Below are 25702 nucleotides of genomic sequence, written 5' to 3' on the forward strand. Positions count from 1 at the left end.
TCTATGTCTGTGAGTCCATGTCTGTTTCGTAGATAACTTCATTGTAGACTCTTTAAACTGAATATCTAAGGAGTAATCGAATAGATCAGACTTGAGTATTTTGAACTTTTACATTTTTTAAAAGAATTTAAAACAAATCTTTTATTATTCTAGAACTTCAGGGGAGCACAAACACATTCAGAATAAGGTAGTATTATGAGCATTACAAATAAATGAGTTGGTTACTAGTGTTCCTTTGTAAAATGTGTGAGTGTGAGTGTGTCTGTGTATTTTCCCCACATCTCAGGCTTCAAAATCTGTTAAGTTTGGCACCAAATGAACCGTTGAAACCTACGTATGCCTGAATTGTTTCAGCAGAGACTTGGCTAGGGTTGTGTTATGAATATTGGGAGTGGATACTAAGCAAGTGTGCCTGGGTGGGTTGCAGTTGCCTGCAGTGTAGAGTGCAACCAGCTCATAGATGGAGCCGGTGATGGTGCTGTAAGACCATGGAAACTCCTCATCTTTGCTGAGATTCCTGATAGACTCTTGTCAAGGACATGCTGGTGATCCTATTTATAACCCTGGAATCTGTGCTGCCAAGTTCTCCAGACAGTGAGAAATGTATTTGAGATGCCTTTTTTTTTTGGTGCTTTCATTTAGAATAATGTCTCCATCTACATTTAAAGAAGTTTTCCAGAAACCTGACAGATGGAGTGAATATCCACTGCCAGATTACAGTGCGTCTGTCTAATGGAGGCCACCACCCAACTGGGTTCCAAACACGTGGACAGAGAAGGTATTGTTTTATATGTATGTATTTCTCTCTTTTTTCTTTTTCTTTCTTCTGTTTCTCTCTTTCTCTCTTTTTTTCTTTCTTTCTTTCCTTCTTTCTTTCTTTCTTTTTCTTTCCTTCTTTCCTTCCTTCCTTCCTTCCTTCTTCTTCTTTCTTTCTTTCTTTCTTTCTTTCTTTCTTTCTTTCTTTCCTTCCTTCTTTCTTTCTTTCTTTCTTTCTTCCTTCCTTCCTTCCTTCCTTCCTTTCTCTTTCCTGCCTTCCTTCCTTCTTTCTTTCTTTCTTTCCTTTTTGGGGCCACACCTACAGCACATGGAAGTTCCCAGGCTAGGGGTCAAATTAGAGCTATAGCTGCTGGCCTACACCACAGCCACAGGAACACAGATCTGAGCCGCATCTGCAACCTACACCACAGCTCATGGCAACGCCAGATCTCGACCGACTGAGCAAGGCCAGGGATCGAACACGTAGCCTCATGGATACTAGTTGGATCGTCTCCACTCTGCCCCAAGAGGAACTCCTAGTATTTGTTTCTCTAATTCCTCTTGCTGCTCAGTACGGTTCCTTTGATTGTTTTAATAATAACATTACATACTGGGGAATGTATGCACTGTTGTTTCTCAAACGTACTTATTCCTGTTTTGCCTTTTTACTTTAATTTTGGGTTCTCAATTTAAACATACAGGGAGAAAAAAATGCCAGCACAATTGTTGGACATTTCCCTTCTCGTATTGTAGCCTATCAAGCAGGATGCTAACATTCTCATGTCGCCTATTTCGTTTATCAAATCCAAACCTAAATTGGAAAGCTTCAGAGTCTCTAAGACTGTACCAGTTACTCTCCAGGACAGTGGAGCATTGCGGCTAAGGAAGTGATACTCAAGATGCCTCTTCACTGTATGAGCCGCATGAAGCTGTAGAGTAAAATTGATATGCTTAGCTTTTCTTATTTTATCTCTCACCATCTAGTTTCTGAGAAATAAAAGCAAAGGACTAATTTAAAAATAAATAAGCCCATGGGGGTGAGGAAGTGGGATGGGGGTGGGGGCTAAGAAAAGGGAAGAAATATTTGAAACTCAGAAGCAAAGGCATCTTTTTGCTATTTGCAGTATTTTACTGCCTCAAGCATTTTACAAGCGATTTCAGGAACAGAACTTTAGCCTATTGCTATTCATAACCAGAATTCAAAAGGAGAATGTAATACATATAATTTCCCTAAATATGTGTTTCCTGAACCATGAGTGTTGGTACTTCAGCACAGAGCTAGCTTTATTCAAATTGGGAAGTGGGGACCATTTTTTATTTGTATGTAATCTATGCATTGATTTTCAAATCCTGGAGAGTGAATTTAATATATTTCCCTTGCCCTGAATCCCCTTAAAGCTTTAGAGCCTCAAATCCTTACCATTTATATAAACTTCATTGTCCGACAGCACAAGCCACTAGCCACATGCGGCTATTTAATTATAATTGAAATTTATTTCCTCAGTCTCTTTCGCTACATTTCAAATGATCAAAAGCCACATGTGGCTAGTGACTGCCATATTGCACAATGCAGGCATGGGTCACCACGACCAGCACAGAAAGTTCTATTGGACAGAATTTGGGCGTATTAGGTGTTCAGTGATGTTTATTCATTATCCTCCTTATGCCTCATTCCTCTAGGGCATGGTTCACCGAAACTAGAAAGATAACAATTCTGAATTAATTTCAGATTCACTAATTGAGCTTATTTGCACCCTCAAGATTCATTTTCAACACCATCTGGACTTAATCCATCTACCTTTGTTACCTACTGAAAAGTCTGGAGTTTCAGGCCAGGATAAGGAGATGCTGATTTACCCTGTAACAAGCTAATACAGGAGATGTGGGGACAGGGGGGAAGGATCGGTTTCACAGGGTGCCCTTAAGAGTCATCATTGTCTAATTTCATGGGCAATTTAGCACAGTGGCAAATTCACTCACGCTGCAACTGCAAAGTAAATATATTTTCTTTCTTTTGTCTATACCTGATCTAGCCTTCCTGGTGGTCTCTACTCTCTGTGGAGCAAGGAGGAAATAGTTCTCAATTCTTTTAAACTTGACCTGAACCTAATGTGAGCAGCCCTTTAGATAATTGTCGGTCCTCCTCGGTCCTCCTCCATGCAAGAATTGCTTACTCAGTTGTATTTTCACTTCTGAATCCCCTTTGAAGGTGGGTAAGTGCAAGAGAGATGGCACTTGGGTATATGTGAAGGTGTGGGTTGGTTTGTGTAAACTTAGGGTATCGGAGAGGGTAGCTGGGGTGCCCTGGGGGTTGGCTGACTTGGTCCTCTCCTGGCATCTGGTGTAGATGTTTGAGCCCAGAGAACTCGCAGAGACTCCTGCTCACCTCTGCCAGGGTCCCCCTACTCAGTTCCCGCTGGTTGCCCTCACCCCAGGCCTTGAGGTCCACTCTCTGCGTTTCTTCCATATCCTCCATCAGGCCCCCCAACTTAGGTGATTCTTTCTGCAAATGGGACCATCACCATCATAGCAGAACAGAGCTTCACCTTGTATTCAGATTGGAAATTGGGGAGTTCCCATTGTGGCTCAGCGGAAATGAATCTGACTAGGAACCATGAGGTTGTGGGTTCAATCCCTGGTCTTGCTCAGAGGGTCAAGGATCCGGTGTTGCCGTGAGCTGTGGTGTAGGTTGCAGATGCAGCTTGGATCTGGCATGGCTGTGGCTGTGGCGTAGGTCGGTAGCTGTAGCTCTGATTAGACCCCTAGCTTGGGAGCCTCCATATGCCATGGGTGCAGCCCTACAAAGCAAAAAAAAAAAAAAAAAAAAAAAAAAAAAAAAATTGGAAACATCTAGAGGCAGCATTTATTCATTCAATCTGCAAAGGAAAAATTAGACTAGGGCATCTGGAGTTCTCTCATTTATGGAAAAATCTACACAGTTTGCATAATGGTATGTCAGTTGACATAAGCTGGTGATTATATTTTCAGTTTAAATGAACAACTTCTGTTCCTACAATGAGCATCTAAATGCAATATGCTTTACGAACTTTGTGGTTATCACATGCTTTGCAATAGAGGCTTTGTTTATTCCTGGAGGATTGAACAAAAGGCCTCTTGCTTCTCTACAAACATAACAGGTGATGGGATTTGCTCAATATACACTGTTTCCTCACCTGCCTAATCTCTTAAAAGGGCTCTTTGTTCCTTCTGCTCCGGCACAGGGTGCAAGTATTGCTTAGTAGTCTGTGTGTTTGAAAATACAATTAGCACACTACCTTGAGAATTTAAAATGCAAGTGACAAAAGGTTATTTCCTCCTCCGTCTTCTTAAATATCACTCTTATCTGCAGTCTTTTGATTTTAACACAGACCGAATCAAAGAATATACGTTTTATTGTTTTTTCCACATTGTCCAAGTCTATAACTACCTTTCCTCATCTGACCATAATGCCGTAATCATCAGAAAAGAGCTTCTCTTTTTCTTCTTCTACTCCGTGGCCTCCTTTCGCCCAGTTGCAGCTTTTCAGCTAAGCTTTAGTGGAGAAGTATCCTAAATAAGATCTAAGACCTGTGTCTTCCAGGTTTGGGTCTTGTTATTTTAGAGAAATTAAAAACATCTGAAAAAGTCCTGTGGCTTTGCTTGGGCATAGAGAAGGTGTCTAAATTCCTTTAGCATGCCTGCTTTATTCTGCGTGGTGTCTTTGGTGACTTGATGTCAAAAGTGGAAGAATAAAGTGAAATGTTTGGGGAGGAGGTAGAATTTATCAGAGTAATATTTGCTAAAATATCATTCTTATTGCAATAATAAGTCCTAGAGGGATTCAATCCTGAAGACAAATGCCGTTTCTTAATCCTTCCCAATAACTGCCTGGATTTCCGGTGGAACTGTGTGTGCCAAGAAAGGTTGTGCATCTGATGCTGATGGACCTTTTGCCCTCACAGTGTTATTATCCTAGGGCAGCTTGGAAGAAGGAAACATCGCTCAAGAGATGAGGGAGAGTCCCAAGTTTCTTTTACAGATGGGTGATCATTTTTGGTACCCTGAAGATGCTTTTATCCTCAGCTTCTTTGAAATGTCAGATCCCAGAGTGATTTCTTTTTTTTTTTTTTCTTTTCTTTGTAGGGCTGCACCTGTGGCATAGGGAAGTTCCTGGGATGGGGTCTAATTGGAGTTGCAGCTGCGACCTACACCACAGCCATAGCAACATGGATCCTAGCCAAATCTGTGAACTACTCTGCAGCTTGCAGCAACACTGGATCCTTAACCCACTGACTGAGGCCAAGGATCGAACCCAGATTCCTTGACACTTGCCGAGTCTCTGTTCATGTATTCCTTTCCCTCATTTGGTTTTCTAACTTCATCTGTTCTTCTATCCATCCATTCGCTCTTGGGTTCTTTGTAGTGAATCCTGACCATAAATGATTTTATGTCCTGTACTTAATTATTGGTAAACTGAGTGTGAGTTTGCAAAATATTTCTACAGCCTTGCACTGGGGGACTCTTCCAACTCAATAAATACCAGCAAAAGGACATTCTTACGTTAAAGTATGAATGTAGGAGTTCCCACTGTGGCTCAATGGGTTAAGAAACCAACATAGTATCCTTTGAGAATGTGGGTTGGATCTTTGGCCTCACTCAATGGGTTAAGGAAGTGGCGTTGCTGTGAGCTGTGGTGTAGGTCGGAGAAGTGGCTCAGATCTGGTGTTGCTGTAGTTGCTGGTGTTGTAGCCTGGCAGCTGTAGTTCCAATTTGACCCCTGGAAGGAACCTCCCTATGCCACAGGTGGGGCCCTAAAAAAAAAAAAAAAGGTATAGATGTAAATTGCTGAACTCTTTACCCTAGAGATGCAGCAAAAAGGTGCTTGCATAATGTCTGGCCTCTTTTGAAGCCCAAGAAATTGGCCCCGTCATTCTGCTCAGTCATGAGGCCAATGGGCCAGCCCTTCCTGAATGTCGCCTGACCTGAAGGGCATTGTGACTCAACGCTGGCTGACCTCGGCTCCTCCAGAGGTGATTCCCCGCTTAGGACAAAGCAGAGGGGGCAGGGCAGCTTCAAAGCCTCTCTTGGCCTGTGGAAAAGCACAGTCTGGAGTGGGGCCGCTGCCAAGTCCACCACATGAATGTTCATTTTGCTTGGCTCGTGGTCAAGCCGCAGCAGAAAACCAGGTTAAGAGTGAGTAGTAATGGGTTAGCCTGGCTCTTGGAGTTTGTCTGTAGACAGAGAGGGCTCGGGTCTGGACATCTTTAGGGGAGGCTGTGGGGTTGGTCATTGTGGGCTATTTTTCAGGGCAGTCTGGGACCAGGCAGGGATGCTTTATTGATTCCCATCTGGAATAGATCGAAGGGAAGAGTTTTAAACAGGCCCTTGATTCTTTCCTTTGTGCCATTGAAAGATCACTTAATTATCATTCAACTGCAGTGTCGCAGGCTGGCCGTCTCTCCTGTGGGCTCAGATGGATGGAAATTTGAGATGGCTGAAGAGGCCAGGATGGTATTATTAATTTTATTACTGATAGCGGTAGCCGCAGTGATAGTCGCAAAGAAACATAAAGCAGTTCGAAATGAAGGCTGCCGGGGAAGACGCTCCATCTAGAAATGTCCAAACCCACACAAGCTATGTATTTTCAGTTGCTGCAGCCCAGGTGGGTACTCAGCTGGCTTTGTTTTTTGCTACCTCTTTAAGGAAACCTGGCCTGGTATTAACTATGTGCTGCCCATTTTCTCATCTTCTCCCTCACTATGCAAATCTAAACTTATCCAGGGTAATAAAAACGTTCCTCCTAGAATCCGTGTGGTTTAAGAAGTAGTACCCGCGGCATAGCTGAGACAGGGTAATGAACATATAAAAACGGGTTTTGAGGCGTTCCCGTCGTGGCTCAGTGGTTAGCGAAACCGACTAGGAACCATGAGGATCCCTGGCCTCGCTTAGTGGGTTAAGGATCCGGTGTTGCCGTGAGCTGTGGTGTAGGTTGCAGACACGGCTCGGATCCCTTGCTGCTGTGGCTCTGGTGATGGCTGGCGGCTACAGCTCCGATTCGACCCCTAGCCTGGGAACCTCCATCTGCTGCGGGAATGGCCCAAGAAATGGCAAAAAGACAAAAAAAAAAAAAAAAAAAAGTGTTTTGAGTGAGAACCCTGTACTAACCCTTGTGCTAGGACAGTGAGGCCTGGAGAGGTCTATTCCAAGGGGGAGGGAGTTCGAAGCTCCCAGCGGTTGACTCTGGAGAATGACTGAGGACACACCCTTCATATGCTTGGAGGAAACAGTGAGGTCAAGAGGGAGTGAATCAATGCAAAGGAAGGAGCAGGAACGGAATGAGGGAGAGAAAAGTGGCTTCTCAATTTCCCGAGTGCCCAGGAAAGAGGAGTTTTTCCAGAGATTTTTGTTATTAGGTTTAAGTACAGAAAAACCAAAACTCAGCATAGACTTGGGGCCCAGATAGAAAGACTTTGTTTCTAGAGTGGCCAATGGGGCATTCCCATCGTGGCTCAGCAGTAACCAACCTGACCAGTATCCATGAGGACTCGGGTTCGATCCCTGGCCTTGCTCAGTGGGTTAAGGATCCGGCGTTGCTGTGGCTGGGGTGTAGGCTGGGCAGCTGCAGCTCTGATTCGACCCCTGGCTTGGGAACTTCCATATGCCATGGGTGTGGCCCTAAAACGACAAAAGAAAAAAAAAAAAAAAAAAAAAAAAAAAAAGAGTGGCTGGTGGTAAAATGAAATGGCTCTGGCATCAGCTTGGAAAGAACAGCAAAGGGGGACAGGCAAGGCGGGCCTGTCCTGCCTGCCTCTCTCTTCCCTTGGCTCCACGTCCTCCTTTATAGCCAAAAGCGTCCTTTGTGTAACTCAGTTAGTAGAATATCCCACTTTAGTCGTAAAGTACGGTATCAGGAGCTCAAGTCCAGAACCTCATGGCCTGGGCTCACATTCCAGCTGTGACTCTTACATGTTGATTTCTGAAGACCATTGCCTGTTAAAGGCAGCCAGATGTCTCAGAGAAATGGCTGACTCCAGGGGTGGGGCATGAAACTATGCTCCTCGAATACATTCTTGTGACAAAATGCAGGGGAGGTTGGCTATGACAAAAAAAATAAAATAATAATAAAATTTTTTCAAATCTTTTAGTTAAAAAAAAAAAAAGGCAGAGAAAGTTGGGAGTTTTTGTTGTGGCTCAGTGGGTTAAGAACTTGAAATAGTGCCTGTGAGGCTGCTGGTTTGATCCCTGGCCTCGCTCAGTGGGTTAAGGACTCGTTGTTGCCACCAGCTGTGGCATTGGTCACAGATGCGGCTCTGATTCAACCCCTAGCCCTGTGAACTTCTATTTGCCATGGGTGTGGCCATAAAAAGAAAAATAAATAAATAAGGCAAGGAAGGTTCTCCAAGACTCATGAGGACGTGACTGAAGGATAAGGAACTGCCTTGGGGTCCCTCTGGGAAGCCCAGTTTGGGAAACATTTGCACAGTCAAAAATAATTATGGAAAAATTCTGATATTAAATGATAATATATTGATTTTTAAGAAGAATCAGCCGTTCCATAGCAATGTTCCAAAGAGTGTGCAAGCGGTCGAAAGAGAAAGCTATGTTTCTGTGCAAGCATGGCAGCTGAAGGTGTAGAAGAAATTATTGAATTGGAAAAATCTCTATTTTGCAGTCAACAAAATCATAAATTACTCAGACAAGTGTTATCAGTGGAGAGGGAAACCATTAGATAAAAATTTCTGGAGAACATCACATAGCATTTGAACATAACATCGTCCTTCACTTCAGAATTACAGTGAGAAAAGTGTGCTTTTGCAATGGAGATATCTACCAGACATGAATTTAACCAAGGCATAAAAATTAGCATGTCCAAAATTGGGCCAAAGTGATATTATTAGGTACCTGATGTGATATAAAATGAAATATGCAACATTATCTATGTAAAATTCTCACCAGAATAAGGAAATAATCAGCCAGATCCAAAATGTAGGGCATTCTCCTTAACGACTGGCCTGGACTGTATAAAAATGTCAATGTCATGAAAGATTAAAGACAAAAAAAAACAAGCAAACAAGGGGACTATTCTAGATTAAAGGAAACAAACTAAAGAAACAAATCAAAGCACGGTCATTGATTGAAGCATAATTTGGAGGAAGAACCCTTCAGCTAGCTAGGATTTTTATGAACCATGGGAATTATGAGACATATTAGTGTATTGATAATAAGTTTCTTGAAAAATAGAGCTACCATATGATCCAGCAATCCCACTCCTGGGCATGTAATTAGAGAAAATTCTAATTGGAAAAGATGCAGGCACTCCTATGTTCATAGCACTATTTACAATAGCCAAGACATGGAAGCCCCCAAATGCCTGTCAACAGATGAATGGATAAAAGAGATGTAGGAGTTCCCTTGTAGCACAGTTGGTTAAGGATCCGGTGTTGTCACCATTACAGTGGCTAGGGTCACTGCTGTGGTGTGGGCTCAGTCCCTGGCCTGGGAACTTCCACATGCTGCGGGCACAGGCAAAAAAAAAAAAAAAAAAAAAAAAGAAGAAGAAGAAGAAGTGGTAAATATAAACAATGGAATATTACGCAGCCATAAAAAAGAATGAAATAATGCTATTTGCAGCAACATGGATGGACCTAGAGATTATCATTCTAAGTGAAGTAAATTAGAGAAATACAAATATCCTATGATATCACTATATATGGAATCTAAAAAATATATAGGTTTCATAAATACATAAATTATTTACAAAACAGAAATAGACTCACAAATATAGTAAACAAACCTATATTTACCAAAGGGGACAGCAGGGGAGGAGAAGGAGAGATAAATTAGGAGTCTGGAATTGACATACACTCATTACTATGTATGAAATATGAAAAAACAAGGACCTACTCTGTAACACAGGGAACTATACCCAATATGTTGTAATAACGTGTAGTGGAAAAGGTTCTGAAAAACTTATTTATATATATGAATCACTTTGCTGTACACTTGAAACTAATAGATCGTTGTAAATTCATTATATTTCAATTTAAAAAAGAAACATATTTCTAAAATAAGGGAAAAAATAGTAAGTTTTTCGGATGTGATATGATGGTGTGCTTATGATGTCTTAGAAGATTCATGAGTGTATGTTTAGAAGTGAAATATTGACAGTTGGTGAATCTAAGTGAAGGCTCTCATCACTGTCATATTCTTTCAACTTTTCTATATGTTAGAAAAGTTTCAAAGTAAAATGCAATACAGATATTTCCCAACTTTGGGCAAGTTTGTTAACCTAGGATTATCTCCTTTCCTCAACTGACAGGAGAAACCTCATTGTATTGGCTTACTTAGTATCTCATTTGCAAAGAACACATAGTAAGTGCTTAATAAATATTGGTTGCGTAGTTCTCCTCCCTGTCTTCTGGATTATCAGTGGAGTGTGAGTTGACAAGGACAGAGACTATGTCTTGTTCATCTGAGTCCTCCAGTGCTTGGCTCATGGTGTGCCTCGAGTCTGGAGTTAGTAGATACAAACTACTACATTTAGGATGGATAAGCAATGAGGTCCTGCTCTATAGCACGGGGAACTATATCCAATCTCTTGGGATAGATCATGATGGAAGATAATACAAGAAAAAGAATGTGTATATATATGTATATGACTGGGTCACTTCCATATAGCAGAAATTGGCACGTCATTGTAAATTAATTATACTTCAATAAAAAAAGATTAGCAGATGCAATCTATATAGAATGGATAAATAACAAGGTCCTATTATACAGTACTGGGAATTACATTCAATCTCCTGTAGTAAACAAGCATGAAACAGAATGTATAGATTATACCTGAATCACTTTGCTGTACAGCAGAAATCAGCAGAACATTGTAAATCAACTATACTTCAATAAAATAAATTTTTAAAAAGAAATGAAATGAAACTATGAATGAAATCGTATTGAAATGTTTGGTTTAAATGGAGGACACCACAATAACACTTGAAGAACCACACCGGAATAATGCTCTTGCTATATGACTTGAACCACCAGACTGTTCCACCACTACGATAGTGTCTTCTATTCCCAAATGGCTGACTGTGCATTTCTATGCTGTAAGGCAGAACTTCTCAACTTTGGCATCCATAAGAATCAGTGTGTGTGCGGTGTGGGGGGTAGCTTGTGAAAACACGGGTGTCTGGGCCTCACCCCCCATAGTTTCTGACTCCCTAGATCTGGAGTGAGGTCTGAGATATTGCATTTCTAACAAGCTCTCAGGTGATGCAGGCTCAGAAACTGCAGTTTGAGAATCACCACTGATGAGCAGCTCATGGAGCAGGAGGAGACCAGGAAACACAGAGGAATGTTGTAGCTCCCTAAGCAGATGTTTTGCAAAAGACCCCCCCTTGATGTACATGAATAGTGGTTTTTGAAAAGTAACCCAAGAAGTGAAAGGGAGCTGGTTCCTATCATCCCTGAAGCAAAATGATCTTTCATCAGCATCTAGTCAACAACATTGCATAGAGGGAGCATGAGGTTTAAAGATCTGCCAGATGATTATGTATGATATATATCAATTCATGCATTTATATATATATATACGATAATGATATATATGATCATCACGTATGATACACCTTATGTATGATTTGTAAATATATGCAAAAAATCTGACACCTTCTTCGTTTGAGCCTTTATGAATCAAAGTAGCAGAGAGGAGTTCCCGTCATGGCTCATGGGGAACAAATCCCATTAGTATCTGTGAGGATGTGGGTTTGATCCCTGGCCCCGCTCAGTGGGTTAAGGATCCGGTGTTGCCATAAGCTGTGGTGTAGGTTGCAAGTGCAACTCGGATCCCACGTTGCTGTGGTGTAGGCCAGCAGCTGTAGCTTGGATTCAACCCGTAGCTTGGGAACCTCCATATGCTGCAAGTTCTGCCCTAAAAAAATCAAAACAAAACAAAACAAAAGTAGCAGAGAGAGAGAGAGAATGGTTCCTGGCTACTTCAGTTAGGGTTATCCCCTGCCTTAATGTACAATTCCACAGAGACAGAAAATCAGGCCCAGAGAAATTAGTAAACAATGTGACTGGGATCCAACTGGTCTAAGAATGCCAGGTGTTTGGGTCTATAACTAGGTTCTACCGCCTCGTATCTGTTCCTGGAGGGTGATGCCCTTTGCCTTCTTGTCCACACCTGCTTTGGCGCGTGGGATAGAAGTGCTGTCCTATTTATTTTTTCTTTGACCTGCAGAACTTTGAGAAGAGTGCATACTGCAAACGTACAGAATCTAGAAATTCAATTCTTGTTGAAAATGCAAGGATGAGAGACATGAGATTTTGATTCAGAATGTTCTAAAAGAATAACCTTTATGAATTATCCATACCTGCCTTTCTTCTCCCTCTAAAAAGGGATAATCACATTTTTGGAGTCTTCCAAGGCAATTCTAGCTTTAACTTCTCTTTTCTTGCTGTTTGTAACAGTGACTTTTCTTCTTACGGTTGTCACCCGTGAGTCATAGAACAGAGGAAGAAAGAATAGTCTTTATAATTAAAATACTCAGTCTCTAGCACCCCTTGAGCCTGTTGCTCCTGATTCTCCTAAGTGGAATATGTCGTTGGCATCTCTTAAAGGAATCGTGTGTGCCAATCTGGCCATGGTACATTCTTTTCTATGAGCCATAATCTTTATTTTCCAATACACTCATATTTTCTAAGAAAATATAACAAAAATCATGAAAGAATGAACAAGAAGGAGGACAGTCCTTTCATACTGAAGCAAGTGCCTACCCGGACTGTTTTTGTTTTTGTTTTTGTTTTGTCTTTTTGCCACTTCTTGGGCCGCTCCTGCGGCATATGGAGGTTCCCAGGCTAGGGGTCGAATCAGAGCTGTATCCACCGGCCTACGCCAGAGCCACAGCAACGCGGGATCCAAGCAGCGTCTGCAACCTACACCACAGCTCACGGCAATGCCGGATCCTTAACCCACTGAGCAAGGGCAGACACCGAACCCGCAACCTCATGGTTCCTAGTCGGATTCGTTAACCACTGCGCCATGATGGGAACTCCAACCCAGACTGTTTTAACAAAAGGAAATGTCACCTCCAAATCCTGGGAGTTCCTGAGAATGTGAACCATCCTCCCTGGTATGTCTTTGGAATCTGAACAAGCTGAGAGCCTATCATTAATAGTTATGTGGATTAAGTATATAGCCCTCTAAACTCTGCCACACAACTATGAACACAAACTCCTTTTTCTCTTCCTTAATCTAGCCATTGCACCATAAGGATAACATATACAGAGACCACGTAGCTCACATGCTAATTTCATTACCTTCTGTGGCTCCTCATTGTATACTGAATAGCAAACATTCATACGGCCACACTAAGTGCCAGGCAGTCTTCAGCACTTCCACGTGTTAAGTCATTTGACACTTGCTACAGAACAGAAAGGCTCCGTCCCTTGCCTAAGGTCACATAGAATCAGGCTTCAGGAGGTCTCAGGAAGTCTGGCTCTTGATCTCATGCGCTTACTTGCTACTCAACACTGGGAGAGGGGGGAGCCCTCTGGATTTGGTGCTCTGTTTCTAACCTTGACTTCCACTAAGTCCCTCAAGCACCCAATGCTGCAGTCCTATGGATGTACTAATTCTGGCCCACATGAATCTTGGCACAGATATGCTGCCACTTGAAAAAAAGACGCCTCCTTGCTTCCATACACATACCCGCGTACATGTCACTCTGACAAAGTCCTCTTTCTTGAGAGCTCAGATACAGGACTATCTTTTCTGAGACGTCTTCCTAGATTCTTCAAGCAACATTAAATCTCTTCCTTTTTTGTTTTTGTTTTGTTTTCGATGCACCAATGGCATGAAGCAGTTCCTGGGCCAGGGATTGAACACACACCACAGCAGTGATCTGAGCCACTGCAGTGACAACACCGGATCCCTAACCCACTGCCTAAATCTCTCCTTCTGACCATCCAGAAATACCATTGTTAGTGCCACTGTCATTTTCCTATTGGAATTGTTTACGTTTTTGTCTTCCTGAGTAGATGGTGAGGTCCTAGGGGACAGGACCTCTTCTACCTCTGTCACCCTCTGAGCACCAGCATTTGACAGGCATTTACTAGAACACAGAGTTGAAGACAAATGCAGTGTGTGAGTATTCAGTATGTAATTGTTCACATTTCCCTGCAAATAATCTCTATGTGCTTGCAGCCATTTGCCTTCAATTGCATTTAGTTATTGTTCTGGTATATGTCCTTTTCACAATGAAGGGGAAATGCAGAGGAACTAGCAAATACAATCGCATGTCCAATGTGGAGGCTAAGGGGTCCTCCATAGACCATCACTTTTGTCTTAGCATAGCTGCTAAAACACTGGAAGAGATTTAAATAATTCTTGGGCCATCCTGTAGTGCTCCCTCCCCGTACCAACTGTTAGTGATTTCCTTAGGTTACCTTCTGCAGTTGTATGTATGTCCTGGTCCCCTTGTGAGCTCCTGGGAACAGACTCATTGATTTCTTTGTATTCGTTATACCTAATATGGCAGGTGCCTGAAATAGAAGTGGGTAATGTCGACGGTAGTAATAACGTCAAGATGGCATCATCAAACACTGGAACATTCTGTTTATGAAAATACTTACATTTATTGCATGAAGGAATGCATACCCCTAGATGGAGACTTAGAGATTATCTTATTCTAATTCATTATTTCATTGACGGGGACTCTGATAACCAAACAATTAAGGAGTTGCTAGTGGTCCAAAGGCTGACTAGTGATGGAGCTGGGATTCGAAACTGGGCATTTTGCCTCATCACCCAGTGACACTTGTTCTCAACTACATGGTAAAATTTGGGCCTTTGGAAGGAAATGAGGGTTTCTTTTAAAATGTGTTTAATTACATAGACTAACTACATGGTCAAGGAACTCTGTAATAGAATTTTCTAGGTAGCCCCTCTGGCCCCCCAAATTGCTTTTCTTTCCACTTGTTACCAAAAAGCTTTGGGAAACTCATAAATCCATGTCACTGCCTACGTAGCATATTCAGAACTTAGCAGAACCTTTCTTTAATAATTTAGAAGCTCACAATGCCTTGTGCTCATATCAGCAATCCTTGCACAGCAATGTAATGAAATAAGTTTAAGAAGTTGGGCTAAATATTATCTTACCTCATGGCAGACCTTAAGGACTAAAAGCAGTCATGGGTCCTAGTTGTTTTGTCACTATTTGATTATTGTTCCTACACACTGAGAATATGATGGTGGCAGAGGATGGGGGATGGGGGAGAGGACGAATCATGTAATTCAAAATTCTAATTAACTGGGTTCCAGCTTGTTTAAATTTTGTAATTTTCCTATAACTTATGTACTGCAGAGTAATCTAAGATATAGACACACACAAGTAAAATAAATATATGCGAAATTTTACAGTGGAAAGAACAGAGGTTTTGGAGTCCGACAGTGGCTTTGAATCCCATGTCTACACACTGTCTGCAAGATGGCGGTCTGGCGACTTAACATCTATGAATCTCATTTTTTTTCATATACAATGGAGAAAATAATACATTTCTCATAGAGTCGTGTACATTAAATAAAGGGAAATAAATTGCTAGGCATGCTACGTATTTTGGTTCCTGCCCCTAATTTTCCATCCCTTGTTTTTGAAGCAAAAGAGAAGATAGATTTATAATGTAATGCCATACACGTTAAGAATAGTAAAGACGGAACATTGGTTTTGTCTATAGCTAGTGGCTCAACTAGAGTGCTAATTAGATTAACATTGCTTGGTGAAAAAATCTGTAAGGTAATTAGGAAGACAGACATTTGTAGAGATAAGATGAAATGTTAAAGGGATATCTTTTGGGCGCCATTAATACTATCATTCTTTTGTTTTGTGTCTTTTTGGGTTTTTGTAGGTCCCAGGCTAGGGGCCTACACCACAGACACAGCAAGGAGGGATCCGAAGCCACATTCGCAACCTACACCACAGCAACGTTAGATCCTTAACCCACTGAGTGAGGCCAGGGATCGAAGCTGCAACCTCATGGCTCCTAGTCGGGTTCATTAACTACTGAGCCACGACGGGAACTCCATCATTCTTGACTACACACGCCGAATCTTACAAAATATTGAACAAAGGTGATTCCACTTAAATTTTCCTTAGCTGACTTGAGACACTCCCCTTGGGGGAAGTTGGGAGCTGCCAGCTCAAGTTCCAAAACAATGAGATGAAATGAAGAGCAAAGTATATTTCTGCGAACAGGCACGGCTCCCTCCCCCCCGCCCCCCGCCTTGTTTCTGGGGAGATGTTGAAGGGGCAGGATTCCAGCTTGGGCGAGAAGGGGAGTCCTTGGCAGCAAGCGGCTCTGTCCTGGACCAGCTGAGTGGATTCCTCTGCAGGAGAGAGGAGTCCGTTTCTATGACGATCCACAGCTGCTCTGCCAAGACCGCCAGCCGGGATGCCTGGCAGTGCTAATTTCTATGCGGACATCCGTTCATTAGACTTTGACCTAGAATTACCATCATCTTTCACAAGATAGGCAATGAATCATTGTTTTTGGCCCTTCCTTTGTCTCCTTCAGCCTAGGTTTGATTTGGATCAGAAATGCAATCTTTGTAGGTCATTATCCAGCTCAGCCAGGAAGGTTCCTGAAGGGTCACTTTCATAACAGGCTAAGGTTTTATTGGAAACAGAGTATAAGTGAACAGTCTAAGAGCTCAGAGGAAACTGATCATAACCCAGCTCTGCCACTCAGTGGCTCTGTGATCTTGGGGTACCGCTCGGCTCCTGTCAACCAGTTATCGCATCTGTCCAATGGGGCTAACAAGATTTCCATGCTCACAGAATTGCCATGAGGTGTGGGCAGGGGTGAGGTGGAGAGAATCTCTAACGCCCATGTTTGCATCTGGAATGAGAAAATGCAGTTACGTGAAGGGATACCTAGGTGTCTGGCACTTGAGTTTCACTGACTTGGGGTCCATCTAGACCATCTGGCTCTTCCCGTTAAGGTTGCATCCTTTGTAATTCAATTTATTTCCCTTCATCCTTTATCCTCCTTGACTTTGAGGATACTGAAAAGCTGTGAAGCAATCTATAACAACAAGATAGCAATGCAAATCCAAATTCCTTCTCTCAAAATTAATCAAAAAGTTCATTTTATATTTTTGTATAACTCCCATTTTATAATTTAATCTTACTTCTAGCATTCTAGAGAGAGAACGACAGATGTTAAGTGCTTTCTTTGGTTAGCTTGAAATGGAATATATTAGCAGGAGACAAAGTTCAACTGTATCCTAACAGAATTAAAACCAATGACTAAGAATAAAGAGTTATGGAGTGTCTGTTGTGGCTCAGCAGGTAAAGAACCCAACATAGTGTCCATGAGGATGCAGGTTCAATCCCTGGTTTTGATCAGTGGGTTAAGGATCTGGTGTTGCTGCAAGCTGTGGCATAGGTCTCAGAGGTGGTTCAGATCCAGTGTTGCTATGGCTGTGGTGTAGACTGGCAGTTGCAGCTCTGATTCGACCCCTAGCCCGGGAACATCCATATGCCACAGATACATCTGCAAAAGGGGGAAAAAAAAGATTTATCGAGCACCAAGTGTCTACCAGCTCCGGTGGACATAGAGACAGTAATATAAAACCTGGAGCTGTGAAACATGTCCTAATTCTATCAAGGTCACACAACAATTGCAAAGAACTAGGACAGACTTGAGTCCCTCCACTCTGCAGTGTTATCTCTGAGCCTCCTCTTTGTAATTGCAAAATGAGTTCATGCCTGTAATGCTCAGCACAGGATTTGGGAACCCTGGTAAATAACAGAACATTGTTATTGGAGTTCAGATATGAAGCCACTAGAAATGAGAGCTAAAGTTCCTCCAGGGAACATTTTAGAGTGAAACAGGAATTTAGTATCATTAATTTCCCATGGACCATTTCTAAAGGGACAGTGTGGTGACAGAATAATTTCCAAGTGGGATTTTACTAATGGACAAAGAAGCAGGCATGAACCTAGGAAAAAAAAAATCTTTGGGAGTGTCTATATTTAAAAAAAAATGTAATGCAAATACCCAAATAAAGTTAAGGTCCACCCCTTGCCATGGTTATAGTGTGACTTTGAACAAAACCAATTAAGTTGCACTGTGTCCAGCATAAACCCATCGGCTTAGCAATGCTGGAACCAACACTGTCCCAACCATGACTCACTGGAGCAGTTGTACAAGTGGAAGGAGTTTGTCTTTCTGCATTGTTAGTTGTTGCAAACTTTTGGTTTTTCTCTGTGAACATGGGTCCTCATCTCCTCAATGGGCACTTTCTCTTGTCCCAAGACGCAAACTACCTAAATGTCAAATATATCTACGTGTTTGTCGTATATATATATATATATATATATACACACACATGACGATTCCTCCCCTAGCTCCCATTTCATCTGCTGTTTTTCTCTGTCTCTCACACAGAGGACCAGAGCACAGCTTCTAAGAGTGCTGGGCAGGCAGCGGAGTCTCGACAAGTTCCTGGTGTGGGAGGGGATTCTGGGAGCGCGTTGGCTGCCACATCTGGGGGAGGCCCGGGTGATGAAAGATGGCAGCTGTGATGATGAGAGAGGAGCCAGTTTCCGGGAGGCAGGGGCAGGCTCCTCTCTTATTCCTTCCACCTCAATCCAAATACCATTTGTGTGAATCAGCTGCCACTTGGCCTCAAGGGACTTTGCTGCCAGATGCTCCCTTCCCCCACCCTTTAAAGTAAGAGCCAACCCCCCTCTTGACCCTTCCACCTGCAGTGAAGTCTTCTAGGGCTGCTTGGTGGCCAGGAGAAGGCAGGAGCCAGCGGCAGGCTTTTTTTTTTTTTTTTTCTTTTTTTCTTTTTTCTTATGTAGAATTGTGTAGGAACAACTTGAAAGGAACAGTGAAGGAGCTGGAGCTGCTCCTGGTTGTGTCAGTGAGTGTCTTTGCTGGCACTTTCCCTGGCATTGTTGAGCACTTGCTGTGTGTGGGTCTCCGTGCTCCATGCATGATATCCACCACCTCATTTATTCTTAGAACAAGCCTAGGAGACAGTCGTTATGTTTCTCTGGACTGCACAGCCAAGGCAGGATTTACATCTAGGCCCTCCATGCTGTATTGCTCTCCTTTACGGTCCAAGACTCTAGAATGTGAGGTACTGGGAGATCCTGCTCCTTGTACATCTGAACAAGCAAACTGTAGAAGAACCTGGAAGCGTCCTGAGGGTGGGGTATCTCTGGAGCCACCAGAGGGCAACAGCAGTGGTCTAGAAGAGCCTCAGAGGCACCTGCATTGCCCTCAGAACTCTTAAATTTTCTGGAAGAAGTGCCAATGGGGACATGAAGTCAGAAAGAGGTCTCCCGCCATGGCTGAGCAAACAATCCTCAGCTTCTGCAGCTGCTGCAGCAAATACAGTGTGCCTTTCCAGGGTGCTCTGGCTGGCTGCTCTGGCTGGCTCTGCCTCCTCCACCTGCTACTGCTCTGAATAATGCCCTGACGCCATGGTGGATAAACCCCACCTTCTTGCTCTGCCCTTGCCTTAGGGTCGGTGGTGACTCAACTGGTCCCTGGTACTGCCCTCACTCATGTGACTGCCGTTCCCAGGATGCCTCTCAGAACCTGGATTGTACCCGAGAGAGCTTCTGTTGGCACACGCTGGCAGAATTTTCCATTCTACACCCAATCATTTGTCACCTGCCTCCTCCTCTCTCACTGCTTTGCGGCAACTTGGAAATTCTAGTGAACTTGGTATAAAGCCGTAAACCCAGTGTCCAAGTTTCCCTTGTCTCTCTTTCCCTTGTGGTTGCCTTTCTGATCATTAAATTAGATTCACAATATTACTGAGATGTGTGAACTGCAGTATATTCTTTAGGCTTCTGTGGTTGCACATAAGAGACCGAGTCTGGCTAATTTAGCACATTGAAAATGAGGGAGAGATGGAGTTCCTTTGTGGCTCAGTGGGTTAACATCCCGACTAGTATCCATGAGGATGTGGGTTCAATCCCTGGCCTTTCTCAGTGGGTCAGGGATCCGGCGTTGCCTTGAGCTGTGGTATAGGTCGCAGACGTGGCTCAGATCCCACGTTGCTGTGACTGAGGTGTAGGCCAGAGGCTGTAGATCCGTCTCAACTTATAACCTGGAAACTTCCATATGCCACAGGTGCAGCCCTAAAAAGAAAAAAAAAACTGAAAAAATAAAATAAAATGAGGGAGTGAGTCAGAGACTCTCTAGAAAAAGAGGGGGGTGGAGAGGGGAAGAGGAGAGAGAGGGCAAAGGGCAAACCTCCAACCATTTCTTGTTCTTCTGTTACTCTACTCAATGGTTCCTTTCAGGAAGGAGACCAGTCTAGCTGGACCCACGTGCCCTTGGTGGGACACCTTTGTTGACCATCTACCACGACCACGTGCCATGGAGAACAGGATGCGCCCTAAAGGAGCTGTTAGGAGGACGGAAGGCACAAATAGCAAATGTCCACCAAAGGGAAGTGGAGGTAGCTTCACTGGCTTCTGCAGCATCTCTAGACATTACAATGAAAGCTTCTCTTAGCTTTAGTGTCCTTAGAGCCTAGAGTTCAATGTGAGCAGTAAAACATAATTTTCTCTAGAGGGGAAAGTTGCCAATGAGTTACCATTTTTACTCAGACTTTCATATTTGAATATTTGAAGCCTGCTGGTGGAACCAGACCGTGGTACCCGGGTTCCACTATGTGTGAAACAGAGCAGGGACCTGTGAGCACCTGTGCACTCCAAGGCTGCAGGCAGAGGGTTTTTGCATCCTGTTCGTTTGGGCAGATTTCAGAGGTTTAGATGGACATACTTAAGGCTGAGCTTCTGCACCTCTCATGAGCTCCCACGCACATTCTCACTGCTTGCGCTAGTAATTTTGCCCTTGGGTAAATAAGGCCTTATGCCAAAAACTACGACGAGGCGACTGCTCTTCCTGAAGTCTCTCCCAGGATCCTGGTGGCAGGCCTCTCCATCTCTGTTATCACGCGGTCCCCTGTGTCCCCAGGTCAGTTGTACGAAGATCTTTGTAATAGTTTGGCGTGTTCAGCTTTCTTTCTCTGAGAAGCCAGGCACAGTTTAGAGGTCTTAGAATAATCTGCAGGCTGTTAGCCCCTCTGAGATGGCTCTGGAGTTAGGTTCTAACACAGTTCCTTGGACAATAAAATTCCGCCTAAGCTTTGAATTCTGCTAAGGGGTCTCATTGGCAAGGTGTCTAAGGAATCTCACTGTAAGGTGGTGTCACCTATCAGGCGTGGGCTTTGAGGACAGCCTCCTTGTGAGGCTCGGAGTTCCTCTGCAGACTTTCACAGTCTGGCCCTGTCCATCTTCACCTCCTGTCCTCGCCTCCAACCATTAACTTTGAGCAAACCTTTCCTCTCACTTCATATGTGTAATATGTCGGCCCTTCCACATATTGGCTGGCCTCTTGAGTGTTTTTTGGGCTGTTTTATTCTACAATGCCCATCCACCTGTTACCAGCCTGGGGTTCTTGGACTCCTTAATCAAAAGAAATTGATACGAAACCAGACAAGAAATTCAGGCGAAGCTTTACTGGGACTGGTGCTACAGCACAAGGGAGTGAAACAAGTAACAGGTTCCCTGGCTCGCTCCCTGATGGGGCTGAGCTGGTCCCTCACATGGGGTGAGGATTGGTGGGTCCGGCCGGAGAGGTGGCCGGGGTGGCCACCCACCTCCCTTGGTGGTGCTGGGTGCAGAGATCATACGCAGTACCCCGCTTTTTGCTCCTGACTCCCTAAGGAGTAGCAGTTGGGTTTTTGGTCTTTTCCCATCTTATTGGTCATGATTTACCCCAATTGTGCAGGTGTGTAGTCATTTTTAGTCCCTTAGAATCTCCTTGTATTTTGTTGCTCAAAGAGACGTTTATCCAGGTGTAAGCACTGCAGCAAAGGGCCCCAGGTCCCCGTCCCAGCCTGTCTCTCACACACTTTTCCACCACCGCTCCCCCACCGCTCCCCCCACCCCGAGCAGCTGGTCCCTCCCTCCCGGGGCTTCTGTCGCCATTGGCTTTACCTCAACCCTGGTGCTCCTGGGCTGTCTCCCCCACCAGACAGTGAGCCTTGGCACAGAGCAGAGGCTCAATGAATATAAATTATCATAGTGGGAGGTAGTTTGGGCAAGGTATAGTGAACATAAATTTATAGTGGTCATAAAGGTTCCAAAATAATTGTCAGAACCAAAAACTGCTGGCAAGAGTACTTGACTTGAGAAGGTCTTGACTGGGAAAGGTTTGATCTTTCCCACATTTTTTCTTTTGGTGATAAGTAGTGTCTATTACTCAAGGAGGAGCTGTGGTTGTAGGCTCTGAAATGAAAGGGGACAGGCCCCAGCCATCAATGCCATAGACGTCAGATCTGTTATAGTTAAAATCACAATGTATGTTAAAGGAAGTGATTAATGCATCGTGCTTCCCACTGGGCTGCGTGGAGCTAACCCGTCTATCTATGGTTTACTTCTCTGCTCTGGGAAAGGACAGAGTGCCCTGAAACCTCATTAGACCCAGATAGTCGCTGCGTGGGAATGTAGATGGTTTTATATAGGCATTAAATCTTGGAAACTGCTTCCCGAAGTTTATTTGGAAACTTCAGCCTCCAGTGACAAAATTTTGGTACCCTAAAGGTGGAAAGGGAGTGTGTGTTTGGGATTTTGTGTAGTGCAGGGGAATTGAGAGCTGCGCTCCTCTCTAATTCTGACATTTCTACCTCTCGGCTTATAGAAATATGTTTATTTTGTCACCCTCGTTTTTCAAATGTAATCACTTTGAAAGCACTAAACCATTCCATTAAAAAGTAATCACGGAATGATTATATTTGCAAAGTAAAAAGCACTTCTACTTTATTTACTGCAATGCAGATTTTCATATAGATGTTACCAAGATGTCCCCTGGCATGGCTCTGTCCCTCACTAAGTTAAACCATATCAACTTGGCCTTCTCCCTCTCATGGCCCTTTTTGGTGGTCTTCGCGAGTTCAGGATTTCTTCAGGATGTTTTAAAGTGCCAGAGAGCTTATTTCCTCTTGGTCTCTTCTGTCTAAGTCGATCTAATATAACCCTAAGTCAACTAGGTTCAGACTTTTTCCTGGGTTTCCATTTTGGTGCAAGAATTCCCATTACCAACGAGTTTCATGAACAATAGAAAGTGTTGTTATTTATCATCTATTCACATGGGCTCTGCCCTCAGACTTTGAATCATTCTCCCTCGTTCAGTTCTTCTCTCCCCAAATTTTGCCCTTTAGTGTCTTAACATCTACTTCAAAAGAGCTTGTCAACAAATCTTCTCATGGGAGTTCCCACTGTGGCTCAATTATGAACCCAACTAGTATCCATAAGGATTCAGGTTCTATCCCTGGCCTCACTCAGTGGGTTAAGGACCTGGCGTTGCTGTGAGCTGTGGCTCGGTTGCAGATGTGGCTTGGATGCCACGTTACAGTGGCTGTGGTGTAGGCCAGCTATATCTCTGATTTGACCCCTAGCCTGGGAATTTCCATATGCCACAGGTGCAGCCCTAAAGAGCAAAAACAAAAACAACCAGCCTCAAAAACAATGGGCTTACTATGGAGAACAGTTTGAAGATACCTTAGAAATCTATACATAGAACTTCCATATGACCCCGTAGTCCCACTCTTGGGCATATATCTGGACAAAGCTCTATTTAAAAGAGACACATGCACCCGCATGTTCATTGCAGCACTATTCACAATAGCCAGGACATGAAAACAACCCAAATGTCCATCGACAGATGATTGGATTCGGAAGATGTGGTACACATACACAATGGAATACTACTCCACCATAAAAAAGGATGACATAATGCCATTTGCAGCAACATGGATGGAACTAGAGACTCTCATACTGAGTGAAATGAGCCAGAAAGACAAAGACAAATACCATCTGATATCACTTATAACTGGAATATAATATCCAGCACAAATGAACATCTCCACAGAAGAGAAAATCATGGACTTGGAGAATAGACTTGTGGCTGCCTGATGGGAGGGGGAGGGAGTGAGAGGGATCGGGAGCTTGGGCTTATCAGACACAACTTGGAATAGATTTACAAGGAGATCCTGCTGAGTAGCATTGAGAACTTTGTCTAGACACTCATGTTGCAACAGAACAAAGGGTGGGGGGAAAAAATGTAATTGTAATGTATACATGTAAGGATAACTTGATCCCCTTGCTGTACAGTGGGAAAATAAAAAAAACAAAAAATAAACAACAACAACAACAACAAAACAATGGGCTTGCCTTGGGCCCTGTTCTTTAGAAGGCCTGCCCTAGGTCTGCACTGCTCACCCCATCCCCCCAGCCCATATACATCAAGAGCAGGAAGACAAGGGCCAGGGGATGTGCCCCCTGGAAATCTGTACCCCCTTCTTTTATACTGCACTTCTGGTACCTAAGATTGCCCCAATTCCCTGCAGGAAATACATCCTTCCCACTTGCTTCCAAAGGCCTGCACAGGTCTCTTCCCCTCACCCCTCCTCTCTTCTCTGGGCTGATGTGCTCCTGGAGTGCACTCACCCAGGCCTGATGGACGGCTAAGGGGCAGAGGTTGTGAGCAGAGGTGTAGACAGAACGTGCATGAGAATGAGTGCCCTGCGGGAAGGGACAGAGCTGGGGCTGCAAGGAGGAGGAGCCAGGGCTGCAAGGAGGAGGAGCCAGGGCTGCAAGGAGGAGGAGCCAGGGATGCAAGGAGGAGGAGCCAGGGATGCAAGGAGGAGGAGCCAGGGATGCAAGGAGGAGGAGCCAGGGATGCAAGGAGGAGGAGGAGAGGAACATGGCTCTGGGCCATGGACAGGATCCAAGCTGTCTCCCTGTGCCTCCGTGTTTTCTCTGAGAGGTCTTACTTCTAACTTTCAGATCCTCATGAAAGTACATTTGTCAAGGTAGAAGTTAGAACATGTTTTTTTCAACAGTTTATTAGCTTGAGTTAAGACTTTTAAATATTTAGATGTATGATGGGTGGCTTCCCTTTGTACTCTTGTTCCAGGCTGGCCTGCTCTCCCTAAAAAGTATTTTCCTTCTATGGCTCGGATCCCGCGTTGCTGTGGCTCTGGCGTTGGCCGGCAGCTACAGCTCCGATTTGACCCTAGCCTGAGAACCTCCATATGCCACGGGTGCAGCCCAAGAGATGGAAAAAAAAAAAAAAAGACAAAAAGTATTTTCCTTCTACTTCACTATACAGTTATTTTGCCATCTCATGATATGTGGGTTTGCTTAAAGCAGGATACCCTTGGATCTAAGTGTAAGATGGAGTGGTTATCCATAACCAGAGTATCTTGAGGCTGGTAAGCTCATTGTGTTTCCTAGTAACTTATTGACTTATTCCCATACATTAAAAATATAATAGCTAAAAAAAAGACAAAAAAAAAATCTTTGGCGTTCCCGTTGTGGCGCAGTGGTTAACGAATCCGACTAGGAACCATGAGGTTGCGGGTTCGGTCCCTGCCCTTGCTCAGTGGGTTAAGGATCCGGCGTTGCCGTGAGCTGTGGTGTATGTTGCAGACGCGGCTCGGATCCCGCGTTGCTGTGGCTCTGGCGTAGGCCGGTGGCTACAGCTCCGATTCGACCCCTAGCCTGAGAACCTCCATATGCCGCAGGAGCGGCCCAAGAAATAGCTAAAAAAAAGACAAAAAAATATATATATATATATAAACTACATGGAGTTCCTGTCATGGCTCAGTGGTTAACGAACCCAACTAGCACCTATGAGGACAAAGGTTCAATCCCAGGACTTGCTCAGTGGGTTAAGGCTCTGGTGTTGCCATGAACTGTGGTATACAGGTCGCAGATGCAGCTTGGATCCCACGTTGCTGTGGCTGTGGTGTAGGCCGGTGGCTACAGCTCCGATTCAACCCCTGGCCTGGGAATCTCCATATGCCATGGGTGCGGCCCTAAAAAGACAAAAGAAACAACAACAACAAAATACAGCTATTGGTGTATAT

At 43.8% G+C, this 25702-nt stretch overlaps 1 long non-coding RNA gene across 1 annotated transcript in view; it reads left to right on the top strand.

The window, feature by feature from the left end:
- Positions 1–25702, top strand: part of LOC106510207 — a 78829-nt gene that overhangs the window by 49703 nt on the left and 3424 nt on the right. Inside the window, exon 3 of the long non-coding RNA XR_002343540.1 lies at positions 643–778. This is a non-coding gene — a long non-coding RNA (uncharacterized LOC106510207). The remainder of the gene's footprint in view (positions 1–642; positions 779–25702) is intronic.

This window comes from Sus scrofa, chromosome 4 (assembly GCF_000003025.6).
Source record: "Sus scrofa isolate TJ Tabasco breed Duroc chromosome 4, Sscrofa11.1, whole genome shotgun sequence".
Taxonomy (NCBI): domain Eukaryota; kingdom Metazoa; phylum Chordata; class Mammalia; order Artiodactyla; family Suidae; genus Sus; species Sus scrofa.